Source organism: Cyrtonyx montezumae, unplaced genomic scaffold, assembly GCF_038088225.1.
Source record: "Cyrtonyx montezumae isolate F1298 unplaced genomic scaffold, pur_monq_1.0 scaffold_7, whole genome shotgun sequence".
Classification (NCBI taxonomy): Eukaryota; Metazoa; Chordata; class Aves; order Galliformes; family Odontophoridae; genus Cyrtonyx; species Cyrtonyx montezumae.
In genome coordinates, this window is record NW_027072078.1 from 17,305,355 (window position 1) to 17,321,982 (window position 16,628).

Consider the following 16,628-nt stretch of genomic DNA (forward strand, 5'->3'; position numbering starts at 1 on the left):
CGTGGCTGTGAAGCCCTGGAGCACACCCTACCTTCATTTCTCCCCAGCAATACTCATGCTGTACATTAACTCACATATGCACAAAACAACTTCCCTCTGTCCCTGAACTGCCAGACCATGCTGGTCCTATGGAAACTGACAGTGAGTATGCAATGTTGAAAGATGATTTTGTTATAAATCAATCCTAGAGCTGGCTTTAGGAACTATGTGTTGTACTCTTCTCAGTGGTGTGTAGACCAGAGTGCTTAAAATGCACGTTTCTCTGTGTTCCCACAATAAATACTGCCTTGTGCGTGACCAGCATCAGCAGTTCTGACTGCTCCAGAGTGCCACTCATGCTCCAGGTGCCAACCTTTCAGGATCTCTGTGTGACCCGTTAGCCTCCACAGGCCCTGGGCCAGGGGCAATCAACCTGCAAAGACATGCACAAGGATCCACTGCCCAGTATAATCAGCCTGGCAGCTGCAGAGCTAATGAATTTACCCCTGAGGCTTAACTGTGAGAAAAGTAATTAATCTTGCTGGGTTTCACTCATCATCAAGCAAACTTTTGCTGATGAAGAAGAAAACTGCTGAGCTCTCCAGTTCACTCCCCAAGTCAATCTCTCCCTTTTGGACTTTGTGGGTAACTGGTACATCATTATCATCCTGATTTATCCAAATTCCCCAAGAGACCACAGTGAAAGGAATGCACAGATGCTAGTGAGGGAAGGAGTTTTTGCGGCTCAGACTCCCACTCCTGAAGAAGTTCCAGATTTATTTAGTGTTCTGATTTTGGTCAGGATGCTGACTGAGAGGAGAAAAACAAATACCCTGGAAGGGAAAGAAGAATATGCAAAACAGCTGCCAGAATGTTTCGGAGCAGCTGCACACGAGATGTTCTCCCAGCCTTGCCACTGAATCGGTGTGAGTTAGTGCTGAAGCCAGCTCCAGTCCACATATGGTCTTAGCCTCAGCCATGGGCAAGAGATGAAAATACCACAGAAATATAGCATTGGCACAATCTCAAATGACTCCAGGCATGTGACCTACCCAAGGCATCTGTTTTAGTTTGAGATAAACCGCCCTCTTGAGCTATCTGTGCTATGAGGAGCCTATGTTGACTGGCAAAGGAGCAGCCACCGCTGCAAGATGCCCTCTGCAGCTGAGCAGACAGAAACACAGAGTACTGCTGAAAGCTACAAGTGAGCACAGGGCTAGGGAAGGCCAGCAGGATGCCAGAGGAGAGTCCAGACCTTAAATGTGCAAGGAGCTGCCTGGCTATGAACGTAGCTCACAGCCTAGCTGTAAAGCAGTCCCATCAGCAGCACTGCTGCTGCTGTGGCTGAGCATGCAGACAGGGCTGCTGGTGGAAGTCACTATCTGAGGCCTGTTTTGTCAGTGCCTTTTGGTTGCCTTTCGAGGACTGGAGTTTATTCTTGAAGGCTTACTGCCATGATCCTTAGGGCCTGCTGCCCCACAGTAAGCAAGGCAGGTCTGGGAAATGGGCACGTGTAGAGAAAGTCCACCCTGCCGGTCAGAGGGAGTGAACAATGATGATGCATCACCAAGATCAACACAGGGAGGAGAGGACTGGGAAAGCAGATAAAAAAATGCAGGAGTGGAAAGGAGACATCAGATCACCAAGTCTGTTCTGGTCATTGTAGGCATTTTCTCATGTAAGGTTCTCAGCCTTAAAGCTTCTGCTTCACACATCCCCTTGCAGACAGTCCAAATGGGTCAAGTGAAGCAGGAATGGAAAACGAGATGCAGCCCAAGCCTGGGGTTATCAGCAACACACTGTCAGTTTAACACGAGCTGCCATGTTAAAATATGCCCATTGTGCCTTACTTAAGTTAATTTAAAATATCTGCAATCAACATAAACAAACAGAATGGCAGCCTGCAATTGTTTTCTCGGCATCAGCTTTTAATTTTGGATGGATCTACATGAAACGGCTTAAATGAAATCCCTTTGGCGCTCCTGGGAAAGCACGGCTCGGCAAGAGCCGCTGAGCGGCAGGGATGGGGGCACCTCGGTGTCCATTTGGGATGTACTTCAAATCTTGTTCTGCAGTGCCATCTTGAGGTTCCGTGAGACGGAAGTGCTTTATGAGACCGCTTTGTGCTTTTATCCGGCTGTAGGAGTTGAAGTTGGTTCTCCTTGCTGTGGGACGAAGCGCGCATTTTAGCCCCGAGAACACGGTCTGCCCGTGCAGTGCTTGAAGGAGCCGCTGTGAGCTCCGTCCGTCCCTGGGGCGGCGGAGCCCGGGGCTGCCAGGTTGCAATGTCCGCCCGGCCTGCCGCAGCTGCCGGCGCTCCGCCTTCCCGGCCCGGCGCCTTGCTCTCTGTGCCCCCCCGGCCTGGTGGCGGCGGGCTGATGTGCGCCCCGAGGCGGGCTGGGGGACGGCGGGGCCGCCTGGGGCCGCGTGCCGCCGTGCTGCGCTCGTGGAGACGCTGGGTGTGGGGGTGCCCGCAGGCCGAGGAGGCTCCCGAGCCCCGAGGTAACCCCGGGACGCGTGCTCGGCGCCGTGAATGCGAAGCGGGGGTCCCGGCGCGCTCTGCGGGGCGGCTGCCGCCCGCAAGGCCCCTCCGGCTCGGGGCGGTTCGTCCGTTCCCGTGCGCGCCCCCGGGTTTCCGTGCCTGCCCCGCGGGCCGCCCCGGGCGGAAGCGCCGTTCGCGCCTTCCCGCGGCCGTTCGGCTTTTTCCGCCACCCCTCCGGGGCGCTTCGTTCTTTTCCGCGGCCGCTCGGCTCTTTCCGCGAAGGCCGGCGGCGCGCTCGGCCGTTCCCGCCGCCCGCCGCGCGTTCGGCGGTTTCCGTGAGCGCTCGGCGGTTTCCGTGCGGGCCGCGGCGCGCTCGGCGCTTGCTCCCTGGCTGGCGCTCCTCAGTCGGCCGCTGCCTGCCTGTCGCCGGGCTGGGAGCGCCTGTGTGTGTGTGAGTGACGCGGCGGAGGTGTAGTTTGACGCGGTGTGTTACGTGGGGGAGAGAATAAAACTGCGGCGAGATCCCAGGCGCGAACGAAAGCAGTGACGGAGCAGCCCGCAACCGGTAAGAGGAGGACGGCGCCCAGCGAACAGGGGCGGGGGGGAGGGAAGGAAATGGAGCCCGGCGGGGACCGGGGCAGCCGGCGGGCGGCGGGACGCGGGGGCCCGGCCTCGCACCGCCCGCGGGAGGGGCGCCCGCCTTAAAGATGGAGCCGAGCCCCGCACCGTCCCCGCCGCCGCCGCGCCGCGAACAAAGGATAATGGCGGATGGGAGCCGGCCCCGGCGGCGGCCGCTCGGCCGGGCCACTCCGGCGGCAGCCAGCGGCGGCGCTCGGCGCGGCGGGGAGGGCCCGGCCCCGCGGCGGGAGGACGAGCACGGGAGCGCGGGGCCGCTCACCGCCGCTCCCCGGGACGCCCTCCGCCGCGCCGGGCGCTGGCGGCGCTGATCTGCTCTCCTCCTCCGGCGGGGCCGGGCCGGGCCGCGGCCCCGCGCCCGGAGCCGAGAGCCGCCGCCGCGTCCCGCGGGGCGCCGCCGCCGCCGATGCAGTCCGCGCCCGGCCCGCCTGCAGGAGGCCCCGCGCCGGCACCCGACACCTCCGAGCCGAGCCGGGCGCCCCGGCGGTATTTTTAACCCGCAGCGAACCTGAGCCCGGCCGCGGCGGTCAGCCTCCGCTCGGGAGCTGCCGGTGCCAGCGCCCCGCGGCTCCGGGTGCCGCACGAGCGGCGGGATCCGACCTCTGTCCGTGCCTTAATCGCAAATGTCAACGACGGCGCTTTCCCACCCCACGCCGGCTCGCCCGCCGCCGGTGCCGCAGCTGCGGGCCGTTCCCGCCTTGTTACCTGGGATAGAGGACTCTATTCCCGCTTCCAAACCTGGATATCCACAGCTCTGTGCACAGCAATAAGTAAAATTGACGTGGCAATAGGATCTTCTTAAAAATATATTTTAACCGTAGGTTGTTACACCTCTCAAGTATATACAAGGAGATATATATATATATTTTTTTTTTTTTTGCAGACGTTATGTCTTTACTTTCCAGAATCTTTTTTTTTTTTTTAACTTTTTTTTTTAACTTTTTTTTTTTTCCAATTCTCCCTCACTTAAGTATTGCAGTGCCTTTGGAATAACACTGTTATGAAAAACATCTTGTCCTGGGGGTTAGAAACAATTTTCCTGTTTCTTCAATAAAGGACTAGAGACTGAACTAGGTTCATTAAGCAACTGCAAACCCACTGTAAGCACCAAGCACTCTCTTTTGAAATATCACATCTGTACTTGGTCCCCTACCCATCACCAACAAGTATGTTTGTTTTTGTAGTAAAATGTAAGTCACAAAAACAAATTTTTGTTCAAAGCCTGTCCTGTGCAGATTGCTGTGTTCTGTCACTTCCACCGCTTTCAACGTAAATGCTAAGGGTGTTCCACATCACTTCTCAGTCTCTGTAATAGAGGGTTCCTAAAGCTGTAACTGAACAATAGACATCTGTGGGTGTCAGCGGGCAGCATAGCTATTGGTGGTGATTAAATGATTTGTAGTGGCTGGTGTATTTCATTCATTCTTGGTTTGATGGAATATGCACTTTGTTTTAAATACAAAAATGTGACAGTAAATCCTTACATAGTGCTTTCTGTGGCTTTAGAAACACAGTGCTTTGTTTGTCCCCCAGACATGCTGTTTCATAACGGTGGAGGACTCTTGTATCCATGTTTTCTGACACATACACTGTATCCTCACAAGCTCTGTGTATGCTTGCAGGTGAGGCTGGGAAGAGCAGCAGGCAGGAGGTTGTGTTTGCTATACATCACTGTCAGGTGACCCAAGATCAGGTATTTAAGTGCAGGAAAGAAGAATATAATAATTTTTAAAATTTCTTTGATAGAATGTAAATGTTAAAATTAGTTCTCCCAGTTTTGTGTCTGCATATGATCCTCCCCCATGGTTTTGATGATAAAGGTGCCTGCTGCCCTGGGTGCAAGGAATGGGGAGGGAACACGGGAGAGTGATCTGTTAATACAAAAATTTAGAAGCATCTAATTTAGACTGTCAAGTCATCAATCTGCCTGTTCTCTGGAAGCTTGTGCTGGTGTAGCTATTGCTGGTCCTGATATCAAATATAAAATACTCTGGAAAGTAGCAGTTGGGCTGCACTCAGAGGTGAGCACTTCTTGCCCGTGTGCAGCTGCAGCCCACTGGGCAGCTGAGGCCCTGGTGGGGAATTTCTGTTGACACCCTTGTGCAACAAATGGGATATTCACACTTCACCTCTATTTTAGGATCTCTTAGCAAGTGGAGATCAGTTACTCATGCCACACTTCTCCAGGCTTTGCTGCAGTGAGAAGGCCTTGCCAGCTTTCTGCTTGTAATCTAAAGTCAGTTTCATGGAAAAGACAGTAATCCTCAGTGAGAAAAACAACCCTGCTGAGTCGCGCTGGAGCTCTTGGCTTCCTTGCCTGCTTGCAGGTGGAGATTCATGGCAGTGCCCTGGTTTTTCTGTAAATCAAAAATTGTGTGGCCTCATCTGCAGTCTGTGCAGTCACACTTCACGGTGATAAAAACCCGAACACCTCCTGGGTAGTGATTTTCTTTGCACCTCTCCCAGCACTAAGGCACTGACACCTATTTTATTCTTCAAAACTTGTAAGCTGCTTGGTAGTACCATTGGTAGTACTGTGGTTAAAAAGGTGAGAAGAAGCACAACACCTTCTGGCTTTGCATGCCTCTGGAGCTGCTGTGTGAGCTGCACAGATGAAATGCCCCTGGCTCTGTTTGCTCTCAGGTTTGCCAGGTAGAACAGCATTTTCAGACAGGAATTTGCTCATGCCATTTTACTGCCACCTCTTTCTGGAACCCTTGGGTCCAGAACATCCTCAGGATTCAGTGAGTAAAGCATTTCAAGGAGGTCTGTTACTCTACACGCTTATAAACACAAATACATGCAGTTTTAAAGCAGCACAGGCGATGGTAGATTTTCTCAATGATTCTAAGCCAAATGCATAGCTCAAGGATTTCTTTCACCCCTTAAGAAATACCCTGTGAGATAATAAGCATACATGAGAATGTTTTGAGATGTATTTTTTGCTTTGAACCTGAAACCATTGGGTGAAAAATGTAACCATAGTTCCAAAGATGTGAGTCCTTCCCGTTGCTCTTCTGTTACTGTCACTCAGACCAGGCAGCACAGGCCACTTTAGGTAAAGCTGCAGAAGGCCTTGCAGTGAGCTAGTTTAAAGCTGCCTTTGGGCAGGAATATGAAACTAAAATGTCTGCCCTTGATGTTATCACACTTTTTGGAGGAGAGAGTTGAAGTGATGTGTACGAATGCCTTTGATTCTGTAAGTGCTGTCCTAGTGGCAGCTTGGTTGGTTAGAGAGGCTATCAGTAAAACCTTTTTCTCCCTCATTTGGAAGAACTGTAAGTCTGGGTGGTGGTTTCCTTTTCTGTCAGGCTGGGTTGTATTTCCCCAAGCCTGTGCCCTGCCCGGGTTGCTGCAAGGCTGCACAGTGGCTGTTCCGGTGCATCAGGGGGAGGGACGGCGCTGGGAGAAGCAGGCGAGGGGCAGCCTGAGCAACAGCACTGCTAAGTGAGAAAATGCAGCCTGCACAAAGTTCTTAGATTGCTGCTGAGCTTATAACCAAATGGGTTTAAGTTTAAGTTTTCTGTATTTGTTAGATAGTAAGAGGAAATGAACGTGAGCAGCAGCAGATCCCAAACTTTAATACTGTGTCCATGTACTGTTTGTCACACTACTTATTTACTTCGCTTAAGCACCTCCTGTGTGTTTAACAACTGTTGTGTTCACTTCCTCAGCACTGTTCTTTGTTGTTCATGTGCTCAAACTCCTAACCTCCTGTTCCTGTTCTCTGCAGCGCCTTGCTGCAATCTTCTTAACCATCTCTCCAGCAACAGTACAACCTCCTGTCACATTTTGGCTCCAGTATTGCATGCATTTTTCTGGTAGATACTGCCCAGATCCTTCGCATTCTTTACTGCTATTCAAAAGCAGTCTGGTTTTGCTTTCCCTTGCACCTTTCCTAGGGATGAATGTGAAATCTCTTCCCATACAACTGATCTTTTATACCCCTCAGAATGATAGATGGGAAGCAGTATTTTCTTGCCTTTCCCTGGTGACTCTCTCTGGCAGTGCATAGTTGGCCCTGACTCAAACTCTGCTGGTGCCTGTCCACTCCTCCAAGAAACTTGGAATATATGCAGGATTTGTAAATTAAAGCCTTCATATGTTGTGGAGAGCCTTCTCTTGAGAAAATCCTGGGGCATTAGACAAAAGTAGGGCTTCTGCCCATCATGAAACGTATCCAAATTTTTCCCTTCTGTGCTGATAGGAACATTCTGGGCAATACCAAGAGAGGGAAGGTGTGGAAAAGGGTGGTGTGCAGTAACACTGCAGCATGGTACCAGCAGGAGTCTACTGCCCTCATTTCATCTGAACTGACACAAGTGTATGTGGCTGTCAACAGACAGACATCTAACTCTTTCCCTTTCTCCTGCTCCTGGTTGCGTGATGCTTGCCCACCGCTGATGTAGGCTGTAGGGCTGGCTGTACAGTTTAGTGAGCTGGTTCAAATCACTAACATGGGAAAAAAGTGTTGTCAGGTCAGTTTTCTTCTGCGTGAATGAGCTGAGTTGGTGATTGAGATACTGCTAGTACCAGCACTGGTGCAAATTCACAGTGAGACTGTAGGAAAGAGGAAGACAGCTTTATCCCTTCAGACCTTGACCTGTCCCAGGGAGCTGCAGCACATCTTTGTGAGCTACAGGAGGAGCTGGGCTCTATCTTTGTGTCTGGGAAAGTTGTAGTACAGCAAGTGTTTCAGCTGAATTAAATAAAAAAGAAAACTGAAAGTTGCCTTCTTTTTGAAAGCCCAGTGATACCTGAAAGCTTGAACTAGCTCCTCCTCATCAAAGGTGGGTTTCAGTCTTCTCCAGAGATTTGGTGGGTTTGACCTCTGGTTGTGAGGTGCCCAGTCAGATGGAGAAAATTATATTTGATGGCTTGTAAGCAAGCCTCGTTGGAAAGCCAGAGATCTAGAAGGGGTCTGGGCCCAACAGGTCAGTGTAAGTCCTGCCAGCCATCTGGGGGCACCGGGGCTGGAGCAAGTGCTGGGCTGCCTTTGGTTGTGCTGTTACTGTTCATAATTGCTGCAGCATTTCCTCTGGGTTCTAAGATAACAATTGTGGCTGAAACTATTAGCAGGAAAGTTGTAGCAAAAGGTTTTTGCTGGATTGTACAACCTGTGCACAGTATCCTGAGGTGGCAGAGGAGGAAGCATGGTACCTGCTGTAGGCAGCTGCTTTCTCAGAGGTGGAGCTGTCTGAAGAACATAGCACTCTGTCCAGTCCTCAGCAAGCCTACCTTGAATACCTAAAAAATAATATCTGCTTTTAGCTTCCCACTTTTAAGGAGAGTTATCAATAAAACAGCCATTTTCATGTTACTGAATTTGTGTTTTCTTCAGCACCTTTGTTATGTCCTGCAGTCTTATGACACCTTTGTCCATGATCTGATCTGCTTTGCTCCCTTGGGCAGGGCAGGCTTCAGCAGGGTGAACTATGCTTCATCTAGGTGTTCCTGCTCCCATGGCAACAGCACCAGTACAACTGCTTGTGAGGTTGTGAAGTTATCAGAGAACAAGTCCAGAATAAAGCTAAGTTTTATCTTCTGCTTAGTATGTAGTCCAGATTGCTCCCCAGTCCCGTTTACTGCACAGCTTCATGGGCAGCATAAGAGTAGAAACAAATAGGAACAAGGAGGAAAGCGGAGCTGGAGCGGTGCTGCCAGCTAAGACAAACTGCAGGAAGAAAAACAGGTTTTATTTTGTATGCTTATACACTTGTGTACTAAAGCAGGGTATGGATTCTGTTTCTTTCTGTGGCCCATTCTGGTTCAGTGCTGGCTTCTGCTGCTTATTAGATCCATCGTTCTCAAGACAGAGTTACCAGCAGGTCACATCTCTGTTCCATCCAGAGAGCTGTGTTTCCCTCTGCTAAGATAGATCTTAAATTCACACAGATATTTGAGGACCAAGATAAACTATTCTTGGTTATAGAGATGATACTTATACAGAGCAGATCTGCCTGGCAGGCATATGAAAGATTTTTCTTATTTTAGTTTTCCCGTAGTGTCCTTGCAAGTACAAAAAATGGATGAAAAATAGGATAGCACCCACTCAGTTGATGAACTTATTATAGAATTTGTCCATGGGTTAGTTTCAGTTGGTGTTTAGGGAGAGTGGGTCACAGATTTCATTTTGGTACACTAGTCAAGATAAGATATCTTCTGTTGCTTCAAGAGCAGTGCCAACTGACCAAGCAACAATGTCAGTGTAATTCAGGCAGGGCAATTTCAGGATTTAAAGTATTTCCAAGTCTGAGTTGTGGCATAAGCCCCAAGCCTTTCAGTTTTAATGTTGCAATGCATTCTGTGAATTGGAAGCATTCAGAAGTTGGAAGAGTACAAAGTTTGTAGGGAAGTGCTGTTTTTCTTTTGCATTCCTGGGCATATTCTACTGTAACACTCCAACTACAGTCAGTTCAGGTTTCCACTGCAGAGCAGCGTCAGAGCAAAAGTTAGTCTTTACTGTCTCTTGAGAGAGAAACAAAGCTATTACAACAAATTCCATGTTGCTTTTGCAGATGCAGGTTGTTTTTACATTGTTTCAGACGTTTGGCTTTATATCTGGTAACTGTCAACTTTGTATAAATCATTCAATCTTGCTTTCAGATGACCAGTTCTAATTATATTCTATTAATAAAACAGTGAAAACATTGGTCTGAAACATCAGTATTGTTGTGTTTTCTTTCTGAACTCATTAAAAGTGGTGGTGTTTTCTTAACAAGACTTCCGAGTGTTTACCATGTTACTGAACTTCGTGTTGTCCTGTGGGATTAACTCTGCTCTTACAGACATATGTTACAAGCATCGACCTGAAGAAACAGTGTATTTTTAAAGGTTTATACCAATAGAATTTGCAGCCTAAATATCTAAAGTTAGCACTGACTTTCAAAAGAGGAAAAAGAAGCATTTGGAATGGAGCCCTCCATTCTCACCAACAAAAAGAATCTCAGCACGGACACAAATTGTTACATAAAATTCTTTTGTCAAGTTTAATTGTGTGTTGACTCTACCTAAAACTCTCCATGCTTGCCCTCAATTTCTTTACTGATTTGACAGTTCTCTGAGACAGAAGAATGATGAGAAAAAGAAGGTCATCTCCCACCGTGGAATTTCAACATTTGGCCCCTTTCAGTTTGCAGTACTCTGCTGAGGTGACTTCAGCAAGGGCAACAGGATTTAAACCTCAGGCTTTCTGACACATTTTTGCATGAAAAATAAACCTCAAGTGGATGATGAAATTCGGGTGTCTAATTTAATGTTTTAGGTGACCAAATAATGAACTTTAAATACTGGCAGTTGCCCTCCATTGTTATAAGGATGGGAAACATTTACTTTATTTATACATACTTTATTCATGGGAAAGTACCCTGAATTTCTGGGACTTTCCAGCAGATTGAGTTTCGTAATATAAAGTTACATTCATATTACATTAGATGTCATCTTTAATCAGTATAATCTCTAAGCAGCTTGAGTCTAGTCTTACGGCACTCTGTTCTGATAAATGTGAAATGCCTGTTAATATTTTCACACTAAAAAAATTAACCCAGTTACTCTGGAAATGAGTTCGTTTGAAAGTGAAAGATTTTGAGTAATAATAGACATATCTCACATTCCTACATATGCTTCTGTTAAGTCATACCTGGTATATAATGTAAATAATTACACTGAAAGAAGCACCTGTAGCGAGACCATTCCATTCTCTGTTACAGCAGCAGGGTTACTTAATTGTTGCATTCCTGGTCTTTGGGCCTGGAATGCTTGAGTTCACCAGACTGCTGTGACTGCTGTGACGCTCAGGATTTTTTTAGCATGTCACTTCTGATCTTCTCTGAGACCAAAAGAGAGCTGGGTGAAGCTTATGTAATTTCAAAAAGAGCCATAGCCTTGTTCACTTCAGCCTTTGTTTTGTTCCCAGTGATTGGACGTGTGCAAATTTCTTCTGCATATTTAGAGCAAAGCCTGTGCAGGAGAGCCTGATATTAAACACCCTTGTGTTCACCCAGGCACCTCATTGTCTGAACTTTTTCTGGGAGAGTTCTCTGTTGAGCAGCTAGCTATTGCTCTGTACTTGTTTGCCAAGAACAAGTTCCAGTGCCTTTCCCACTACAGAGATAGCTGTGCAATGAGCACCAGTGTGTATCGAGTCTCTCCTTGCAGAGTTCTGTGTGGCTGCAGGTTTGGGACCAGCATGGTTCTCTGAGCTGGGACATTTAAAGGTTGCCTGGCATATAGACAAAGAGCCTTATTACACACATCCACGTTTTCTAATATGTCCTGCAGCAGTTAGGTTGCTCTTGCTCTGCCAGAATGACTGCTGGGGCAGTTTAAGGCTATAAGACACAGAAAGGCATATGGAAGAAAACAAATGCATTCTGTGTGAATTACTGTGGCAGGTCAAGAGGAAATTTCAAGTCCTGACAGGTCTGCAGAGTGGGAAAAAAGATCACATGAACTTTCTTAGATGAGTCTTAACCTTACTATCTTGGCATCGCTTTCTGCTATGAATACTGCTTTCATCATTGGTATGGACACAGATCTCTCAAATGCCTCCTGTTTTCTCCCTCTCACTAGAGAGGGAGGAGGTATCTGCTTGCAGAATGAGCTTTCCTTTCTGTCATTCTGGACTGCCCTAGCTCCTCTGCTGGAACACATTCATGTGCTGGTGTTTGCAGTGAAGGGAGGCAGGAAACATCCTGACTCCTGTTGACCTGCATGGTGTATTTCATTATTTATTGGGCATCTCTGTGGCTGAGTGGTACCAGAGCACAGTTCCTGAATTGCTCATTGTGCCAGTCAGGTACAACCTTTTTTCCTATGCAGGAATCATGCAGCTCCTTTCATGTGGTGCTGATTCCAAACTAATAATCCCTGTTAAGAGGGAGGTAGGGCGTTCCAGCTTGGACACAGGGTGTTGTGAGCGGAACAGAGATGTTAGTTCATTATACTTACTGTTGTAGACACAGTACTTGGGTTCAGGCTGTGTTAATACAACACATAGCTTTTAGATGCTCATGCCCAGTGAGCTTTCACCATGTACTCAGCAGATGCAGTCCAAAACCTCCATCAGATACCCCTGTTTGCTGAAGGGGGTGCTATCTGCAGCATCCAACAGTATCACAGAGACCTTTGGAGTAACAAAAAAAAAAAAAAAAAAAAAGATTTCACTAGTGTTAGTGCAGAGGTCTTCCTTTTTTATTAAAAAACTTCCATCAAGTTAGTGTCTAGTCACAGTTAGCACTAAAAGTGCAAAAAATTGTCTGGAATAATTGTTACATCAGTTATGTTGAGAGGTCAGCCTCAGATCTCATGGCCTTTGTAATCCTCAGTTCCCCACCCGCAGCTGAGAAAGAAATAAAACCTGCTTACAAGCATTTATGCTTATTATTATTAATTTGCTAGACCTGTACCAATTGGTAACAGCTTGCTTCTCGAGCTCATGATATGGTCAGCAGGAGCATTGGCTTCCAAACACTGTAACAAAAATCATTTGATGCCCTTATATTGAAGATGTCTGCGCACAGATAATAGTGTTCAGATATAATGTTGTGATAACTTGATTTACCAACAACCAGACATTGCAAAGTAACCCACAGAGATTTCAGTATGCACAATGAGATAAGATCTGTATCAATTGATATTTTTACATAGTTTCACCTTTGTGAGAGGAAAACTTTCTACAGCTTGCAGGAATTACAAGAATTCAGTGCAGGTTGAAAATTAGGTGCTTTTTGTCATCTAAAAATATTCTCAGAGAAAAGACAGTAAGCTGTAGTAAGCTACAGTCAGTTAGGATGTAAATGCACTGTATAAATAACATTGGCAACAAATGTATGAGAACTACAAGATGTGTTGAATTCTTAGAAACAAGCATGTTCTCCTGAAGTCTCTGTGTATAGATAGAATATACTGCCCAGGTCATCCTTAAGAATGTTTTCTCTACAGTTTCAGTTTGCAGACACCTTTTGAAGGTTTTTTGTTGTGTTTTTTTTTTTTTTACTGCACATATTTGCTAAAGGTGTTCATAAATGACAGACATAAAGCATATGAATTAATCTTTTAATACTCAAGGTGCACTGAGTATGAGGACTGAACATTTATAAATAAAGCATCTTTATGGATTGAGGCTTAAACAATAGTAATAATAGACACCAAATGACTTTGTAGCCTGTCTAATTTGTTTTGGCATTTTCTTTTGTTAAGTTAAATCTGACAGTTTTGAGGGGGATTTCTGACCGAAAAGTGTGAGACAGCAGTGAGGCATTTGGTTTCTTTTCATTGTTAATGTCTTAGGAAATACTTACTGTCATCTCTTTCCCCCAGGCTTCTAGAAGGGCTCCTTGGCAAAACTGATGTATTCACACAGTATCTATCCCATCTACCAGATAAGATTTTCAACTTAAATAGATTTTTTTTTCATATTGTTCAGTTGAATGTAAATATATTTGTGGTGTTTGTTTGTTTTTTAAGATGAGCAGGAGGGTTCACCTTTATCTTTAGTGCCTGTTTCCTATTCTTAAGAAGAAAGTTTGTAGTTCAGTTAGGTCCCTTGATTATGTTATATCGAGCAAGAAAAGGCAGTATAGATTAAGAATAAATTATGCGTATGTACAGTGCTTGCTGGATTCTCTTGTACCTTTATGATATAAGAAGTAAATTACAGTTAATTATGTTCTAGTCTCTTTTCCTTTTAGCAAGCCTGAAGACAGAAACTCTGGATACTAGTACAATGCCAAGAGAAAATCCAGCACTGAAGAATGCATAAGCACTATTCATTCATACATTGTATAAGTGCTATTTCATTCACCTCTGCTTGGTAAATGTCAGCTTTATTGTGTTACACAAACACAATAAAATGGAATCTAGAATTAATGGCACATTTGGGTACTCAACTCTGTATCTGCGAGTTCAGTTTTAGGTCTTCCACCTTCTTTAAAAGAGTCTTAGCTTTTTCTCTAGCGATAGAGATAGAGCATGCAAACCAATTCCTTTGTACTAATACAACAGTCATTTAGATATCTAAATCTCTTAAATATGAGAAATGTCACTGACTTTGAAAATGTAGCTGCATTAGTTCTACTTGAAAAATCATGAGACAGAAAAGTTTGTTAAGCAGAACTAAGGTCCCTGGATGCATTTTTCGGTAGCCTATATGAAAATGGTATATTTTCACCTTACTTTGGCTGCTACATTCAATCAGCATAGTGTTTTCTGTCATCCCCTTGTGTCACATTGATGTAAATAGAAGTGGGACCACAAGTATTACCTTCAGCTGATGGTATGATTCTGCTTCGTGCAGGATCTCTTTTAAATTGAGAATCAGTTTTTCTTGTAAGAAATATTTTATTTACAGTGACAGGAAGAATTTTTCCTGCTTTTTATTCCATTTGCCTCCCAGATTGCTGTGCTTGAATGCAGATATCTGGGGAATCATCAATTTTTGGCATTTTCGACAGAGGTGGTTATAGAGGCAGTTCTGGTACTCACACTCCCAGTTTACTTTCCCAGCCCCTGTACTGCCCTGACCTGGAGCCAGCCTGATGATGAGCAATGGTGTGGTGAACAGGTTAGTGGGAGTGGTAGAAAGTAGTTTTAAGAATCAGCAAACTAAGTTCTGTTCACAGTGTGGTGCAGAGTCTTCTGTCACCAAAAGGAGAGAGCAGGACAGGAACAAGCACTTGAGGGCAGTGCCAGTGACAGCTTAGGGTGGCAGTGAAGCTCAGATAAAAACTGCAATTTGTGTGTAGTCATTAGTGACTGAGAGAGATAATTATGGGCCTGTCTTGTTACGTTGCACATATATTAGTAGTTATTTGAAGTCTCGTGTTAGCAGTAAATAAAATTATTTTTCTGTGAACATTTTCAGTCTGACAGTTTGAATAGAATTCATAGAGCAGCTGCTCAGCAGCAGCTGATAAGGCTGCCACACTGTGAAGTAACAGTGGAAGTGTTTATGGATTGCAAGTGAATGTCCTCAGTAATTACACTGAAAAGGTGAAAACAAATAGTAACACACAGGAGTGGTGTTTGATAACTTTTCAGTGCTTTCATGGTGGATCTGTATCTTAATGAAGCCACATGTAGTAAATACAGAGTGAGTTGAATTCCTGGAAATGTGTTCTGCGGAGATGTATGTACTTAATGAACAGTGGTGCTAGTATGCCTTTTGTGAACAAATTGGAGTATAGGCCATAGTAAGCACTGCTTGAGGAACAGACTTGACGTGCTCACTTTGGGGGAGCCTTCAGAGCTCAGGACAGTTGCTGAAATCAGGACTGGCATGTGTGCAGCATTTGTGTTAAAGCACCATACAAAATTGTTCCCATTTTTATTCTCTTGTCTGAACATCCTCAAATCTGTCTCATGCTAAAGATTGATGTTGAAAACAAAATGAAGGGAATGCAGGAGACAGACTGCACTCACATTTGGGACAAGAAGCTGTAAGCAGTGGATGTAAAAGGAACGTGTTTGTGAAAGAGTTTATTCTTGTTAATACATGTGGACCTCTCTGTGTGTAGCTACTAGCCTGGCCCTGCACTGCTGCACACAGCTCAGTGATCAGGTGCTGGAGCAGCGTGGCTGTGGCAGTGACATTGATGAGATGCCCGGATAAACTCCTGGCTGGACATGGCATGTGCTGGGCTAGTGGGTCTGTCAGATCTGCATCCTGCTGGTGGTGGAAGCTGTTGAGATGCTCTTCAAAATCTGGTTGGGTACTTGAAGAAAATGAAAACAAAAGCCATCCTGTAGCTGTGGAGGAGAAAGAACCTTTCGAAGTTGTGAAATGTGTGGCCTAGTTAAGTTCCAGGTGCTGGCCATCCCTGCTGTGAGCAGGCTGCAGCAGTGACTCCTGGCCATAGGCTGATCCATGCTGCCTCGCAGCTTTGTGCTGACCTTGCTCACCTGCAGAAGGTTGTATCTGCTGTAGCAGCCACAGTACTGGTGCTTCGCTTCTTGGACTTAGCGGTGGGTGGGAAGCTGGCTCCATCTTCTTTCCTTCAGTCTGCTCCTGCATGGTGACACACCATCTTCGCAGAGCACGAAAGCTCTGCGGTAGGTGCAAGCCAGGGTCTGGTACCAAGGGGTGGGCAGGGACCAGGGGGTGGGACATCACATCTGGGAGAGATGCTGCTGGAGTTTGTAGGGGTATCTGGGGTATGAGATACAAGGATACAAGGAGTAAGAAAGCGAGATATACCAGGGAGGCCGAACGACTGGCAATTGGTGAGTACTGTGGAATGAAAAAGACAGGAAATATGTGAGATGACAGTTATATCTTCCCGAGTTTAAAGACAGGAAGGGAGGTGGCTGTATTCATACTCTGAATATACAGCACTGGTGCTCAGAGATTACTGTTATCTGCAGGTTACCTCAGTCAGCATCCTGTCAAAGATACTGGAGATCATAGGGTACCTCACGACAGTACAGGGAACTGCAAGAACTAATCTGCCCCCTCATGAAAGTCTTTATATGATTCTTTAAGGATTAAAAATTAATTTAAAATTGACTCATTGAGTGTTATCTTCCTTTCAGT

The 16,628-nt window shown here is 46.1% G+C and overlaps 1 protein-coding gene across 3 annotated transcripts in view; it reads left to right on the top strand.

The window, feature by feature from the left end:
- Window positions 1–2,624: 2,624 nt before the first annotated feature.
- CREB1 (cAMP responsive element binding protein 1) overlaps window positions 2,625–16,628 on the top strand; it is a 36,992-nt gene continuing 22,988 nt past the window's right edge. For all 3 annotated transcript variants that reach the window (XM_065751027.1, XM_065751026.1, XM_065751028.1), the window contains exon 1: window positions 2,625–3,026. The gene's annotated coding sequence lies outside the window, so the exon portion shown is untranslated. The remainder of the gene's footprint in view (window positions 3,027–16,628) is intronic.